The sequence below is a fragment of the Gambusia affinis genome, linkage group LG24 (assembly GCF_019740435.1).
Source record: "Gambusia affinis linkage group LG24, SWU_Gaff_1.0, whole genome shotgun sequence".
In the NCBI taxonomy this organism is placed as follows: Eukaryota; Metazoa; Chordata; class Actinopteri; order Cyprinodontiformes; family Poeciliidae; genus Gambusia; species Gambusia affinis.
Window position 1 is genome coordinate 9,998,691 of NC_057891.1, and position 15,684 is coordinate 10,014,374.

The window sequence follows — 15,684 nt, forward strand, 5'->3', positions numbered from 1 at the left end:
TTGAATTCTTCTCCTCTCTGCCCTCTCAGACTGGATCATTATTATAAGATTGAGCTTGGTAGAAGTTCGCTCCTCTATAAAGCTTAAAAGCTCAATTGAAGAGTTTGACAGTGATGCTGTTCAGGCTTAGCATAATAGCAGATGGCTGCAGTTGCCGTCTGTCTTAGAAACAAAGAAGAATTCTTCTCCCAGGAGAGAAGAGGAAGGAACGGTTCCAGCTGCTAGAGATTCATTGATGTATCTCTCTGTTGCCACCCTCACAGGGTGAGCGAGCAAGCTTATATAACTTGCCACAGGGGAAGGCAGCAACTTTAAGTAGCAAGGGTGAGGTGGCTGAAGTCACAGTGTTTATTGAAAATAGATCAGGATAAGCGACAAATTTGAGAGAAAATCAGTGGGGGAATGATTGCTAGGAAGATTTGCAGGCAGGTGGATTAGAGAAAGTTGCTGCTTCTTAAAATCCTACCAGCTAACAAACCATGATGATTAAAGAGCTTCAAAATGATATTTTTCAGAATAAGAGGAGAACTGAGGTGAAAGGTGGAAGAAACACTGAAGGAGTGTGGAAACGGGTTGTTTCTGTTTTGGGCCAAATCCTGAATCCTGTTTCCTCATTTTCACATCATTCTCAGACCTTAACCTGATTCTGAGAAGAAATGTACAAAGGCAACAGAAGCCTACGCTAACAGGCCAGCGTTTCAAACCTCGAAAAAGAGATGAATCATACAAAAACACTGTGTAAATACTCAAATTTTAATGAAAAAATTATCACTTTGATAATGTTACATTTTTGGCATATTAAGAAAGAAAATGTAGGGCTCTAATAATTAACCTCATTAAGACCATATTATGTAATAACCAGCACAAAATGTAATGAAGTCATAAAACGCTTTTTCCAAGATCATTTTAATAGATTCTTTAAAACTTTTATTTGTATTATATCTGTTGCCTTGCCAAACAAAAAAACAAAACAAAAAACCAGAATCAAATATTCCTTAAACTTGGCTTTTCTTCTCAGTCATTCATTCAGATTTTTGAGATGAGCTAAGTAGTCAAAAGAAGATCCCAATTAAACAGCCCTGGGCTGTTGATGTGAAAATGTTGAGACATCTGACTGAGGGAAGCTCAATGAGATCCAACAGAAGAACTGGCTCTGAGGCAGCGTGAATGAGTCAAGGAGCCGCTTTCTCAGATCACTTCAGTTACCTTAATTAATTCAGACTGATACATCCGAGCAAGAAAGCAAATTAGCTCATCGCTTTGTCACAGGAGACAATCGTCACCAGAAATGGGTTTGTGATTAGCTCCAGTTCTGGTCACCATGTCTGAATCTGGCGTGACAGGATGTCACTCAGGACGCCTTCATCAGAGACAGAATCGAGGAGCTGCGCTCAACAGATTCCTTTTGTAATTTAAATAGTGATGAAGTGAAAGTAGGAGGCTGATTTCCCTAATATGGCTGAATCACAAGAAGCTGAGTCGGCTGCTTTCTCTTTAATCCTTTATAAACCAGTCAGTGCAGCAGAGCAAACAGACGAATGTGAGGAGAATCCAGCAGCACACAGAAACTCGTTTTCTAACACAATCCCTGGATTTGTCTTCTAGTTTGCTCAGGCCTCAGCCCTGCTGGAGATTTCGTGTGGCAGTCAGCTCAGACGCAGTGAAGATATGACTGGAGTAAATTTACCCCAGAAGAAGAAGACAAGCAGCAGCTGTTTTTTTGTTTTTAAGACAATAGCTTTTTCACATTGCTGTGAAGTATTTACCCCTTTAATGTCTCAGATCAACAAACAGATTTTAACATTGGATCAAGATGTCATGTATTAAAGGGAAAACTTCATTTCTGATTTAAGGGATATTTAAATCAGGCTTGTTTCTGGTGAGATTTGGACTCTGCCAAGATTGCCTTTAGTACGGTAACCAGTCCCCTTCATAGAGTTTCTAGGTGCAACTAACGTGTTGAAGGGATTCGCTTTAGTTGTCTCGGATTGGGTCTGTGCTGTTTGCAGATGATGTGGTTCTGTTGGCTTCATCAGATTGTGACCTCCACAAGGTTAAGAAAGCTCCTGAACTCCTCGCTGGTGAGCTATTCCAGTCATTCTGAAGTGACTGGAACAGGATGGGCTGGGAATGCCAAGGGATTCCCCAGGATGAGCTTCTCCAGGTTGGAGAGAAGTCTTCTGTCTGCTTTGCTCAGCAAGATTTGCTCAGAGATCACACACCATGATTAAAAAATCATAGTTGTAAGATTTTGTTGCAGTCAATGCTGTCCAGCCACATGGGAGGAGCAACACACCAAAATACAAAGGGATTTCACTCACCAGCATTCAGATGGAAAATCTGGCCAAACCTCTCGAGAGACCCAACATGAATTCAGGGTAATTAAACTTTAAGGTAAAAAAGTTGTCATGAAATCTTGCCATGTGAATGAGGCATTAGGGTGCTGCTCTGGACCCAATCCTGGATAAAGTGGAAAGTGGTTGACTTAATGGTTGACTTAGATGAAGGTTTTCCTTTAATAAATGGAATCATAATTTGACAAAATAATTTTTTTTTTGAATCTTTGTCTAATATTAAATTTGTTTCATGATCTAAAACATTTTCAATGCAGACTAAATCTGTAAGAGGAAATAGGCCTACATATTGTTATAGGATCCTTGCTTTTTGTGATGTTTTTCCTATTAATATCTCTAAGGTGTGCTATCAAGACGGAACACACAGCTGAGATCAGATCTGTTCTAATTATTCAATGACCCAATGCAAGCTGCTTTCCAGTCTGACTACTTAACTATAGCAGACACACCAACACATTCAGGTCCATTTCACTGACACGGTGCTGCACTAAGCAGAGCAACAAACCACCAGTTTATCTTCATTCCTGCTAATCTGTTGCTGATGCTTATAGCTGTTTTTCTTTTTGACTCCACTGCTGAGCCCAGACTGAGAAACTCTCCATCTTGACACACTTTAATTTATTAACTAACTCATGATCAGTTTTGGTATATACCATTCAGCTCAGGTTGTATTTTTAAAGTTTTCTTTTAGCCTCAAACATTTTTTTTTTTCAGAATTAAGTGACATTTACTTCTATCTTTCTTCAAAAACTGCAAAAAGGACATCTTATGATTTTCTTTTCACAATTCAGCAATCTAGCCACTCTAACACAAACACCAGAATTTGGGATTTTCCCACATATTAGTCTCTGAACACTCCAGAGTTATGGCGGTAAATCCATGTTGAAAGAGGCAAAGTTTAAATGTCAATAATTGTTTTTGAAATACTATGAAATTCAGTAAATTTCTGTAAAAACAATACATTGAATCCACGTCTATTCACTTTAGGAAATTTTTTTTCTCAATAAATCTCTTTAGCATGTTCGAAGAACAGGAAAAGACAGAATATTGTAGAACAGCAAAATAAATAAAATGCAATTTTACAAAAATAAAAATCTCAAATTTTTCCACCTGTCACCATGCCTGTGGTTCCATTCCTGACTTCCCTGCATGTCGAGATGCTTGTGTTTGACTGTAAGGTGCTCAAAAATGTCTAATTTCAGTTCATTCACCATCAAAGAAGAAAGCTGATGCAAAGAAATGACAGAGGCAGAAGGAGAGGGGAATTAGAGAAATGTAATGATGAGGTTGAGAAGGAAAAGTAGGGCATGAATCAATGAGGCAGAACAGGAATCTTTTATTTAGTTCTAGTTAGCTTGAGAGGGAGACACAATAAAACTGAAAATCACACCAACAGGCTATTAATACAACATTTACTTTGTGTAGGCCACCAGTTGCATGTGGAGTTCATTGATTCTTTCCCATCGGTTCTTATGAGAATTTTAGGAACCAGAAAGGATTTTTTTTTTTACCTCGCATAGAACTGCTCAGTCCCAAATCCAGGTATTTTATCTGCGAAGTGAAATGTTTCACAAGCTTTATTCAAACCCCCCTGCAGCTCAGCAGTCGGCTCGTTCATATTTCCAAGTAGCTAACCTCAGCTTTACCTTTCTCTGGATTCCATCCCTCCTGTGTTCCTGCTGCCATCACTGGAGAAAAACAGCTGAGACCTGCAGAAAACCACGACTTCCTGTTCGTTCTTCAAGTCACTGCTTTATTCACTGATGGCATTGAAAAGCCAAACCTTTTCATTGGACCATTCAGCCAGAAACATAAAAAACACTGAAATGTTTCAGATCATCCCATTTTAATATCTAACAAAGATCAGCTGAGGAAAATATAATCAACCAAACAATGGCCCTATATAAACAATATTTCTATAAACATAAACATATGTTCACATATGATGAATATACCAAGATCTAAAAGACTGAACACGTCCTGATAACTATTAGCCACAAACTGAGAAAACTTCCCAGGAAATACCAGCCTATCAGTATTGATGATCCATTCAGGATATTCCAAAATAATAACAATCGCATTCAGTGGTTATAATTCAGCAATAAAAAGGAGACGGAACAATAGTTATTTGAGTTTTCCTAAACCCATCCACTGATAAACCAGAAGTTCAAATTCACAAGATGATCTGGACCTGTAATAATGAATACATTGCTTCGTTCTCTCTAGCTAGCAGTAAATCCTGAAAGAGAAGGACTGGCAACTCCTCCAAGACCTTCAACTCAACCAGAAAGTCCACCTCTAGTTAACAAATTGTTTCAGAGAAGATGGTTGCCTCAACAGAAGATGTGTCAGGACAGATTTCTGAACATGGTATGCTAATTGCATGATTGACTTTTTAAAATGTAGACTGGGCCCAAAGTACTGACTGTGCCACACTGATGTAACAATCTGTGCTTTTGTGACTTTCAGCTATTTTAATTATATTCTATGAAACTCTCCAGCGAACCCAAATCAGAAATAAAGTGAACCAAAATTTCTTCATAGCTGTCACGAACACAAACACTTCAAAACACCAGCATTAAGGTTTAGGGAGTTGTTACTTCTTTCCATGGTGGGTGAGGATTTTTTTTACCTTTTAATAAAGAAAATCATAATTTGACCACTGCAGTTTGTATTTTCTCAGGTTATTTCTGTCTATTGAATACTTTCTCTGCCTTTAAGAGAATCAAAACTTCTTTAGCTTTTTTCCTTTTTAGCTTTCTCTTCCTCTGAGCCATGCTGGGGGAAAAAGCTCTATTTGATGAACAGCGTAATGATGATGCAAAGTGCAGGAAACCAATGGCTTCACTGTTGTCCTTAAAGATTTTGTGCTCTGTGGTACTATCTTTTATTTCTTCATTTCTTTTTTCAGGAAGTCGGTCACACTGAGTTACCACAGAGTTAACAAGCTAGGTTTCAGTGCTACTTACCTTAAAGCTCCCTGTGCTTCTCCAGGAGGATTCACTGCTCAGAGAGACATGGATAATAAAAGGTCCTGAAGTATTTCTATTCATTTTTATTCCAATAAGTGATATCTGGCAATGCAGGTGACAGGAACACCATTTCCATAAAAAAACAGGCAGGAATCCCTGAAATGAGTTGTTGTTTATGGCCTGGAATCCAGTTTCACAGCTGGATATATCTGAGCAGCCTTTGTGGGTCGACTGGATGTGTCTGAACGGATAATTAGGTTTTCCAGTTATGTGTGCTGCAAATATGGAAATTCATTGGTCATATCTGTTCGAAAGAAGCAACAGTGGTGAACTTGGAAAAGAGAGGAATGTTGAGTTGCTGAAATTAGCACTAAATGAACACTTGATCCTTGTTGATGTGGGTTATAGAAGGTAGAAATATGAAGAATCATAAAGATGTGACGGATTTAGAAGAAAGCCTGTGGTGACGGCCTACTTAAAGCGCTTCAAGGAAGAAAAACAGGAGAAATGAAGACAGGGATCATTGATGCTTGTGGGGAGTGAAGAATGATATGTAATATTAGATCCAATATAAAAAAAGCTTGTCTTACTGAAATAAGTTTTTCCTGGAAAAAATTAGAACACTCTGTGGAAACCTATTTGTAATTTATAATATAAATTTGAACAAAACTGGATACATTTTGTAATACATAAAAAACATTCAAAAAGATAACATAAAATATATAGTAAAACACCATTAAAACAATGTGAGAAAATATGAGATCATCTGTTAAAATGTTCCAGATCTTCAGCTTTTTTGAGACAGAACAAAGCATCATGGTTTTGAAGACATATCTCAGTATGACAGGGTGATCTGAAAATAATGCATTTTGTTTTAGATGCTCCCTTTATGCTTTCTTTAAAAGTCTAAATCAACAGGTTACACATTCTGGAGTAAGACTGTAACATTCAACTACAGCAGTTGAGGCTTTTTCCAGCATACTTTTACACAATAATGGTGTAAAGTTGTGCAAAAACAGAAAATAAAAACACAGGGAATAAATGATTTGATGTGCATTGTATTGGGAACACTGGCAGCATTGGGTTTAAGAAGCCTGCACCCAGATGGAGACTCATACATTTTTCTGATCCCCTGTCATAATGTTGCTGCGCTCAGGAACAAGTCCCTCATTCCCACTTCATTCACTCTGTTTCCATATTAATAACATACAATTTTAGAAAACTGGGTTACAACAGAAATGATTCACAACATTCAGCAGACATGCGGCACCAGCTTTTGTTGCCTTTGTGAAGTATCTGTGCCAGATTTTACAGAAATATGTAACGGAACCACCAACATAAAATGAGGAGAGGGGAGAGAAGGAGAAGCTGTAGTGGGTATAAAGCTGCAGAACATTGATAGATTCTTCTGTTTGATCTCAGCACAACATGGTTTTCTCAACAATACAAATTGGTTTTTCAGTATTCTTGATATGGGCTCATTTTTAAATGACATGTTGTGGATGGTGCAACGAAGAATTGAAAATAAAGGTTTCATTTCAAAGTTTGGTCAAAATTCTGCAGAAAAACTAATTCTAGCAGACATTGATGGCAGGTGTGGTCACAGAGTGACACACCAAATTGTTTCGATAAATGAGATCATCTTTTGAGAACTGATCATTTTTATTTCATACTAAAATGTGTTGGATGATGTGAAATAATTAAATTAGATTAGAAATCTGTGAGGAGGCAAATGGTGTACATTATCAGGATGCTTAATCCAACTTTGCTTTCCTACATTAGAAATGTAATCACATACTGTCTGGGACTAGACAAAACATCCCACTAACACTACAACCTTTTCCTGTGATTCCTATGGCCAGAGGATTTAGGCAGTCTGTCATATTTAGAGAGAGGGAAAAATGCAAAGAAGCCTTTACTGCCAGCACTTACACCAGAGTGTCTGTGATGCCTTTTCTCTGTTTAACGGACACATTGACGACAAGTCCTGTTAGTGATAGACAGCTGAGTGACAAGTAGAACGTGTGGAATCAGTGAAATAAAGACAGCATTATAGGAGAAGGCGAGTTATTAGCATCCACCTTTAATAATATTTAGACTTCATTCAGATTCAAGTATTTTCATTGTGTATTATTTGTATACTGCCATCTTACAATAAGAAAAGTTTATCATTTATAATGTTTATAATGTTTAAAAGCAAAAGTATGAAATTACCTCTTAGTTTCAGCAGAGAAAGAATGAGGCTAAAATGGTTCATTTATTAGACAGTGGTGAACTTAGTTCTTACTTTTTGATTTTCCTGTATCTTGTTCGCTGTCCAGAATTCCTCAGGGAACAACCTTCTTCCCCTAAGAGTCTGACTGTGTGGTTCAGCCTGTACAAACCGGACAGTTTTCATTGTTTTCACTTGCTAGCAATGCTAACAAGGTCCAGGACATTGTAATTGAAGCTCACCTGTCTCATTGACCCAAAATATATACACTTTGCACTCAAAAATATGGAAGTAAGAACGTTTCTTGTCAACTTAAAGAAGAATAGTTTTTTTAAGTAAAACAAGATCTGTTAAAAAAGGATAGGAATGTTATGCTAGCTAGCTTTTGTCCTCAAAAATCCAAGGAAAATTAAACAGCAGTCAGATAGATTTTACTCTTCTTTCTTTTGTTTTCTTTTTTATGGTGGAATACCCCATAAAGATTGATAAGGTTTTAGTAGCATTTAGTTCTTTCATCTAAGATGATATCTTTTTATTTTATTTATGTGTGTTAGCTTGTGTTACACAGAAATAATCAGATTATTTAAAATTTTTTAACACACATACACATATGTGCCACATCTGGGTCCCTCTCTCTTCTCAAGTGCCATTTTAACATAGAATTTGTTTACAGGCAGATAAACAAATCCCAACCTTGCAGAACCTCAACCCTTCTCTGTCCCTTTTTAAGTAGCTGATAATGACACTTCTTTGAGATTCTGAGTGTTAAATCACATAATCTCTTTTCTGGTTAATCTCCTCCTGCTTCCTGGTTCCTTTCAGCTTGGCATTGTCAGCCTGTGATGTATTTCCTGCATTTAGATAAAGCTAAATGTTATTAATAAATGACTAGAACAAAGATAAATACTTGAGATGAACCTTGTTAAGCCCAATTAGACACAAAGGTTCACCTGTTAAGGTTTAATTACAATAACACAAAGAAGAAGCAAGATTGTACTTTCATTCCTCCTCCAGTCTAATCAAATCTTTGTCACATAGACTATCTGAAGGATTAATATCTATATCTGATCCAGTATAACAGTTTTACCTTCAGGGAGAAAAAAAACAGAATGTCATGGATCTTCAAAGATCCTGATCAACTTTCAGAAACTTGTAAAAAAAGAAAGAAAATTAATTTATTTTAAGTTTTTAGGAGTGTGGGAGTTTCATCACTTCAAACTGCTGTGCTAGCAGTCCCTATTTTTGCCATTAATTCTTGATTCACATTGATTATTACTTTTTTTTTCTGTATAGATTTGCTTAAATATTAACTTTGAACCAACTTGTGTCACTGGGATATTGTTACACACTATAATTTCTTCTTTTGTTTATAATTTGGATATTTGAGCTTCTATTGGAAAATTTGTTAAAATGATTCCTGTATTAAAATGTACTGAAGGCTGCTGAGAGAAGAAGAGGCCATTAATCTAAAAGTAACATAAAAATACAGATTATAGTTTGGAAATGTATTCAGAGACAAAGAGATGAATTTTTGGAGATGTGCTGTTGTCACAGTGACCATATTTGGAGAAGAAAAGAGAAGCTTGGACGACTAAAGACACCTTTCCATGGTGGTAGCATCATTCTGAGTTTATTTTGCCAGAGAAAGCAGTAGAGCATTTCACAAAGTATCTTGAAACATAATCCAGGAAGTTAAATCTTGGGCACAAATGCATCCCTCATTGAGATTTCATTTCCAAACTTCTCAATGAATTTGTCTAAAACGTCAGAATTCTAGATTTTTGAAGTAATGCGCATGGTAGTCTACATAGTTTTGGAAAGAGTGAAAGTAGACTTCACTGAGGTCAATTAGAGCCACAAAGGTGCAACTTGAGGGAGCATGAGTCGCTGCAGCCAAATAATCAGGCTCCCATTTCTTGCCCGTTCTGGAGTTAGAAAATAAAAACATCCCTAATGGAAAGGTCAGTCCATTTTTCTGAATTTAATTAAATTCAGGTGTATTTATCTGGCATCACTTGATATTGAAAATCAACAGTGAGCGATATTTTGAGAAGGTAAACATATTCAAGTCAAAAGCAGTTATGTAAATGCAGCCTCGCTCATTTCACACAAATCAGTTCTAAATATATCCCAATTATATTCCAGCCAAACTTTTAACAGGCTTTTGTGTTTGTTTGTGAAGAAAGTCAGTAAATTAAATTTGATTTGCACAGGCAATATAAACCAATACGAGGCGAAAAAGGAAAAAATAGTGATATAAATTTCTATATGTTATATTTTATTTGATAAAGTTCAAATTCTTCTATTTTTTCCACTGAAGAGAAGAAAGTCAGAAGAAATGTCTATGAAGTACCTCTGAGACCTAACAAACCGGCACAGCTGAGGGATTTAAAAGTGCTCTCTGACGGGCCCATTGAGTCTGTTATTCACCACAATAAACAATTAAATTGTTTTAATTTATTAAAATTTAAACAATTAAAACAATTAAAGATCAGACAGATAGATGGTGACATTTTTACTCTGCTCAAATTTAGAATAGTTCATCTCATGCACATGAGCATTAACCCTCTTGTTTCTTTCTTTCTTTCCTTGAGTTCACCCGTTTCCTGCAGAAAGAGATGATCGTTATAGCGAAGCAGCTCTCTGTATGTTTTCTGATGTGACCAGTTGGTGACCATAGAATAGATTGGTTACTAACTATCTATTCAACATATTTCCTAAATTTTAAGAATGTTATTATGTCAAATCATTTAACTAAATATGACTGGTGTCAGGTTTCATGTTCAAGACTAAATATTTTTTGAAGATATTCTTCCTGTGGTGAAAGCTGGAATTATGTGTCTTAGTCAGAGAGAGTCAGTGTTTCAACCAGAGGCCAATAATCATCCAAACAACTGCCCAGCAGAGAGCCTCTGTCTCTGGTAATTAGATGGTGCCTCAGAATGACTGGTTTTAAACATACTGCTGGGACAGTGCATTGGTTTGACCGGTGTCAGCCAATGACAGGTTTTTGCCTTCCACAGAGACCGATCCACAAAAATTAAAAATAAACATTTTAAAAGTTTTTGAAAAGTGTAAAAAAAATACTGTTACTTTTTATACTGCTAAGGATGAATTATGTACAATTATCTACAAATGCAGACAGGAGACTGGCTTAAGATATACTGCTGGATGTTCATGTGTATATTTCTTGTGCATGACTGTAAATACTCAACAGAAGGTGAATACTTCAGGGTTTGCATCGCTTACTAAGTTATTCCAAAGAGAAGAGACTTGTGTTCTTATAAAATATATAAAAAAATGTATTTACCTCTATGTACAGAGCATGGGGTTTCTAGTAATCTAAGGAAATAATTCTAGTCCTTTTCTGTCCCAATAACAGTAAAAGTGACTTCAGATTATCAACAAACATATTAAAGACCAAACGAGGGTTTTAGGTGTCAAATAGGCAGGATGTGTAATATATATACAAATATATACACTGAAGAAAAATTCCACTCAAATATTTTGTCCTATAAATGTTTTATGTATGATGGTAAATATCTGTTATATGCTTTGAATTATATTTGCAACTTGGCCACATTTGTATTCTTGTACAAGATGCAGCCAGAATGACTGTAAAAAGGGTAAATCAATATAAAACATTTAACTTGTTTTTTGTTTTTTTTTATAATGATTATTGTGCTTTTTTGTAACTGAACTATAAAACAACAAACACCTATTTAAGTCTTCATACCTTCAATATATTATTTAACAACATCATTATGGGAGAAGATTAAAAATGCTAAGCTGATTAGCTGATTGTTAGTTGAATTTGGGTCAAAACCAAAACAGATTCCTACCATGTTAAACAGAAATTCTTGGTAATTCACTACAAGTTGAATTACCAAGTTGAAACATTGCTGATATGTTTATTACTGTGAACTTGTGCTTTCTCTAGACAACTCACTGAATTAAAACAACTCTTTTCATAATTTTTAAATGACATTAATTCTGAGTCAAATGCACCAATTTTAACCCTCTGGAAAGTGATGGTAGCTCATTTAATATTAATAAATGCAGCATGTACAGTGGGACTACAGCAAGCAGCAAACTGCAAAAACCCATAAATGCTTGAGACCCACTCTAAAGACTCTTATAAATATCAATTTTAATAGTTCATACACCTACTATACCTTAATATTCATTAATATGCACTTTGGAAACTGCTATGTTTGTTCCACAGAAGCTAACATCTACAGTTTTCCTTATGAACTCTTGGAGTTCAGCCAATCAGTGCCGAGGAATTTCTGGCATTTCTGGATTGGCTGCTTTGTAAAAGCCGACTAGCATTGAGTCTTGGTATTTCAACTGCAGATTTGGCTGGTTGAATGTAACTGGTAGATTAACCAGCCATCTACAGAAGTTACCTAGTTAAGATTAAGACCAGATTAACTGTTTTGACCTGTATGTTCTGCTGAGATTTGCTTTACAAAATAGGTTTTAAAATCACCAAACTGTTTACTAAAAAATGCATCTTGGCTTAAAATATATTCAAACCATCAAGTGAGGAACACTGTAGGCAGTATCGTGTTCCAGAGTGTGTGCTTATCTGTGTTTTTTTCTTTCTTTTAATTTTTTTTTCTCCATTAGCAGTGTGTAACGTTTTGTCAAACACAACCAAATAGTTTGGAGGATCAGTTTTAGTCTCTAGGCTTATTCATAATTATTTTATTCTTACACTTTTAAACTGGCAGTCACTTTGCTTCTATCACACAAAACTCATCCATCTTAAATACTTCCAGGATTTTGGTCACGGAAGCCAAAAAATAATAAATGTAAAAAAAGACATCCCATAAAAGTTGCAGTGAAATAAGTGCTTTTCATTTTCTTTACACATTGTGGTTGATTTACCCTTATCAGTCAGACTCATTGTACTCAGGTCTTTCACTTGGTTTGGTTTTTAGTGGTGGTTTTTGGGGAAACCCTTAATGTGAAGTGTTTTGTCTGTGTAATATCTTATGGCTGTTTGTATATTCTCTTAGTACTTTCCATTTTAAAAGTGCTCAAATAAACAAATAAATCATTTTCAAAGACACAAGAAGCAGCTGGAGTTCCTTTTTCATAAAATTTTCAAACCATGAATATGTGAAACTGATGTAAATCAGCATGATGTAAAAATAAAAAGTTCTGCACACTGATGGGGAAAAATGACACGACAACACTGTATTGTGATGATGAATGCATGAGGTCTAATAAATGGTGGAGACATGAACTGCCAACTCCATCATATTCTAATGGTCCCATTTTAGTAGTTCACTCCCTCTTCACTTCAGGTTCACAATAGGTACTGCAGTTCTTGTTTTAAACTTGTTTAAATCAGTTTGTATTTAGCTATTGGTAAAATAACCTGAATGAGAACGAGTGAGGTGGAGGAGCTCCACTATCTGAGGTCAGTGTAAGGTACAATCCTTACACTGATATCTTCTACATCAACCGGACTCAGTTGTGGTAGGTTGAGTTCTAATCAAGATGGCTTCTGTGCAACTTTCTTTTGGGATTTTCCAAATACATAGCTCTAAAAACAACAGAGCAGACAGAGCAGGTGGGATTCAGAGGTGTAGAATGAAGTTATGGGATGTAGAATAGAGTCACAACTTTAATGACTTTAATCTTGAACTTGAACTTTGATACAGATGACTTGTGGCTTCACTTTGATTTGAACAGAATTGATATCAAATAGAATGAGGGCTTCAAACCTGCTCTTCACTTTGTCTGTTCTTGCTCTACTATTGCTACAACATGAACACTGTAACTCCTCTGCTGTTTACCTGCTTTCTTCTACAGGGCCATCATCTCCTACGATGATGGCCCTAAAGGTGATGGAGGTGGAGCAGAGTTCTCTTCCAGCCCCGTCAAAGAGGACTGTTTAAAATTTGAAAAAGAAAATTAAAGTTCACCCATCAAACAGGTTGAAGGTTTCCACCAGAATTCTCCAGAATCCACTTACAGAAAGATTTTAACTGCAGATGGCAGCAGGTTCAGAACCGATCCCGTACTGAGAGTCTGAACACAGTGATGCAATTGTTGCCAGTGGCCGTGTTGACATCATGGATGCCATGAATGTGTTGCTAGTGTGTTGGATGATGCACTCAGAACATAATACTTATAGACAGAGAGGCATTGCCTCTCCACTCTGGTATGCACTCCATTTGGACTTTTTACAGCTTCATCACAAACCACAATTAAAGTCAGAACCAATCTGTTTAGATTTGTCCAACCCACCAGCATCCTAACTAGCAATTCTATATAGACTTTGACTACTTTTCATTTGTATAGTTTCAGCCAGTAGTTTTCTAGTGTTTTTATATCTTGATTTTTCATTTTAATGATGGCATTACTTTTATGTGTAGTTCATATTGTTTTTGTAAGTAAAATTAATTTACTATAATTAAGTAACAATGGAAGTGTAGCAATATTGTAATGTAATTGTGCAGGTTTAGTCACATTGTTATGCTACAAACTGATTTTCATTTATTTCATCTTTTCATCAAAAGGATTTTTTTTCCATATCTAAACTTCTAGGATAAACATTGTCTGTTATTATTATTCATCGATAAAGGGACAAATGAATGCTTAACATTATCTTTCTTTTGGAGCCTGACAAATACATCCAAGCAGCACATCTATGTTGTAATATTGTAAGAGAAGGTTTGTGATGTTGTATTTGGTTAACATAAAAATCCTTTTTTTATTATTATTTTTGTATAGGAAACTGGGTATTTTTTTTAAAATTAGGGATCAGTTTGATCACTATTTATTTACTGGATATTTGATTTGTTTTGGTTAATCTTTCCCATAAAATGCATCATCAGCCACACTTACACATTTTTAAAGTTTACTTGCTGGTTGTTCTGGTGAAAAAAAAACTTTTAAATAAAATTTATACATCAAAATAAGTAATACTCTGATTAATTTACAAATCTGTTCAAATTACTGAGAGTATTTTCAGACTTCATCTCCACTAGAGACTTGTAGCTTGCAGAACTATAACTTCCCTCTGGGACAGAAATGTCCTGGAATTCCCAAGAAGAAGATGGAGGATGTTACAACAGGAGGATGTCTGGGCTTCCCTCCTGAAAACCCACACACACATATTCTCTGTGTCTGGACCTGTTTGACTGTTAGATGCTCCTGCAACTGCCTGATCACAAATAGTTTTATTCTAGACACCTGACCAAGCTTTACAAATGTAAATGTTGGATCATTAATATGTTTTCTGAATGAACTACTTTAGTTTCAATGTGAAAATAATTCAAAATAAGGATCTGTGTATCATCACAGTATGATGATATGAAAGATGAATAATTCTTATAATTAACTTGTGTATTTTCCATTTGTTACACGTGTAATGATCTATCAATACATTTCTGTTTTCTGTTATCTATTTAAACGAGCTCTAAGTCTGGAAAACAGAGATAGCCCCTCTTGCTGGCACTAAAATGCCAACGTCACATGGTAGTCATGGCAACACACACAGAAACTATTCCTATAATTTATTCCAGTGCAGGATTCCAATGAAATGGAGCACAGAGATCAGAACACGAGAGCTGACCTAGATAGGGAGGAGCTGGTTGTCAAAAATAAGAACAAAAGTAACAAAGCATATGGACAAAAGCCAAGGCATCTGGTTTGATTTGGCATCATACTGGTTAGTTTAAACCACAAAGCTCTCCCACATGATCATGTTCATGACCAGATGATGGGACAAACTCTGAGTAGGTACAGCTTGTTGGACTGGTTGAAGAAGAAAGTTGATTCTCTCTATAAGCTTGAACTTATAGAGAAACTGTTTCAGATGAGTTTTTTGGAGTCACCTTTAAGAGAGACTGATTGGTTGAAAACACCTGAACTCCTTAGATTTGGTTTGATGGTCTAGTTCAAACCTGCTGTTGAGGATCACAGGAACAATGAAATGACCAGAAACATTCAGAGTTCAGGTGAAGTGAGTTAGCTTTTGCACTTTTTTAATTTCTTTTAGATACACATTTCAGACATCTTAAAGAATTCAAAGCTTTTTCAAAGTACAACATTTAACTGTCATCTGCATAAAAGTTAGTTATTAGTTGCACCAAAACCAAGCACATATGACTTCCTGGTTAAACGT

General features: G+C 35.9%; 1 long non-coding RNA gene across 1 annotated transcript; it reads left to right on the forward strand.

Moving 5' to 3' along the window:
* Window positions 1-84: 84 nt before the first annotated feature.
* Window positions 85-12,615, forward strand: LOC122827354. Its single transcript, XR_006370037.1, has 2 exons — window positions 85-4,724; window positions 4,824-12,615. It is a non-coding gene; the product is annotated as an uncharacterized LOC122827354 (long non-coding RNA).
* Window positions 12,616-15,684: the final 3,069 nt, after the last annotated feature.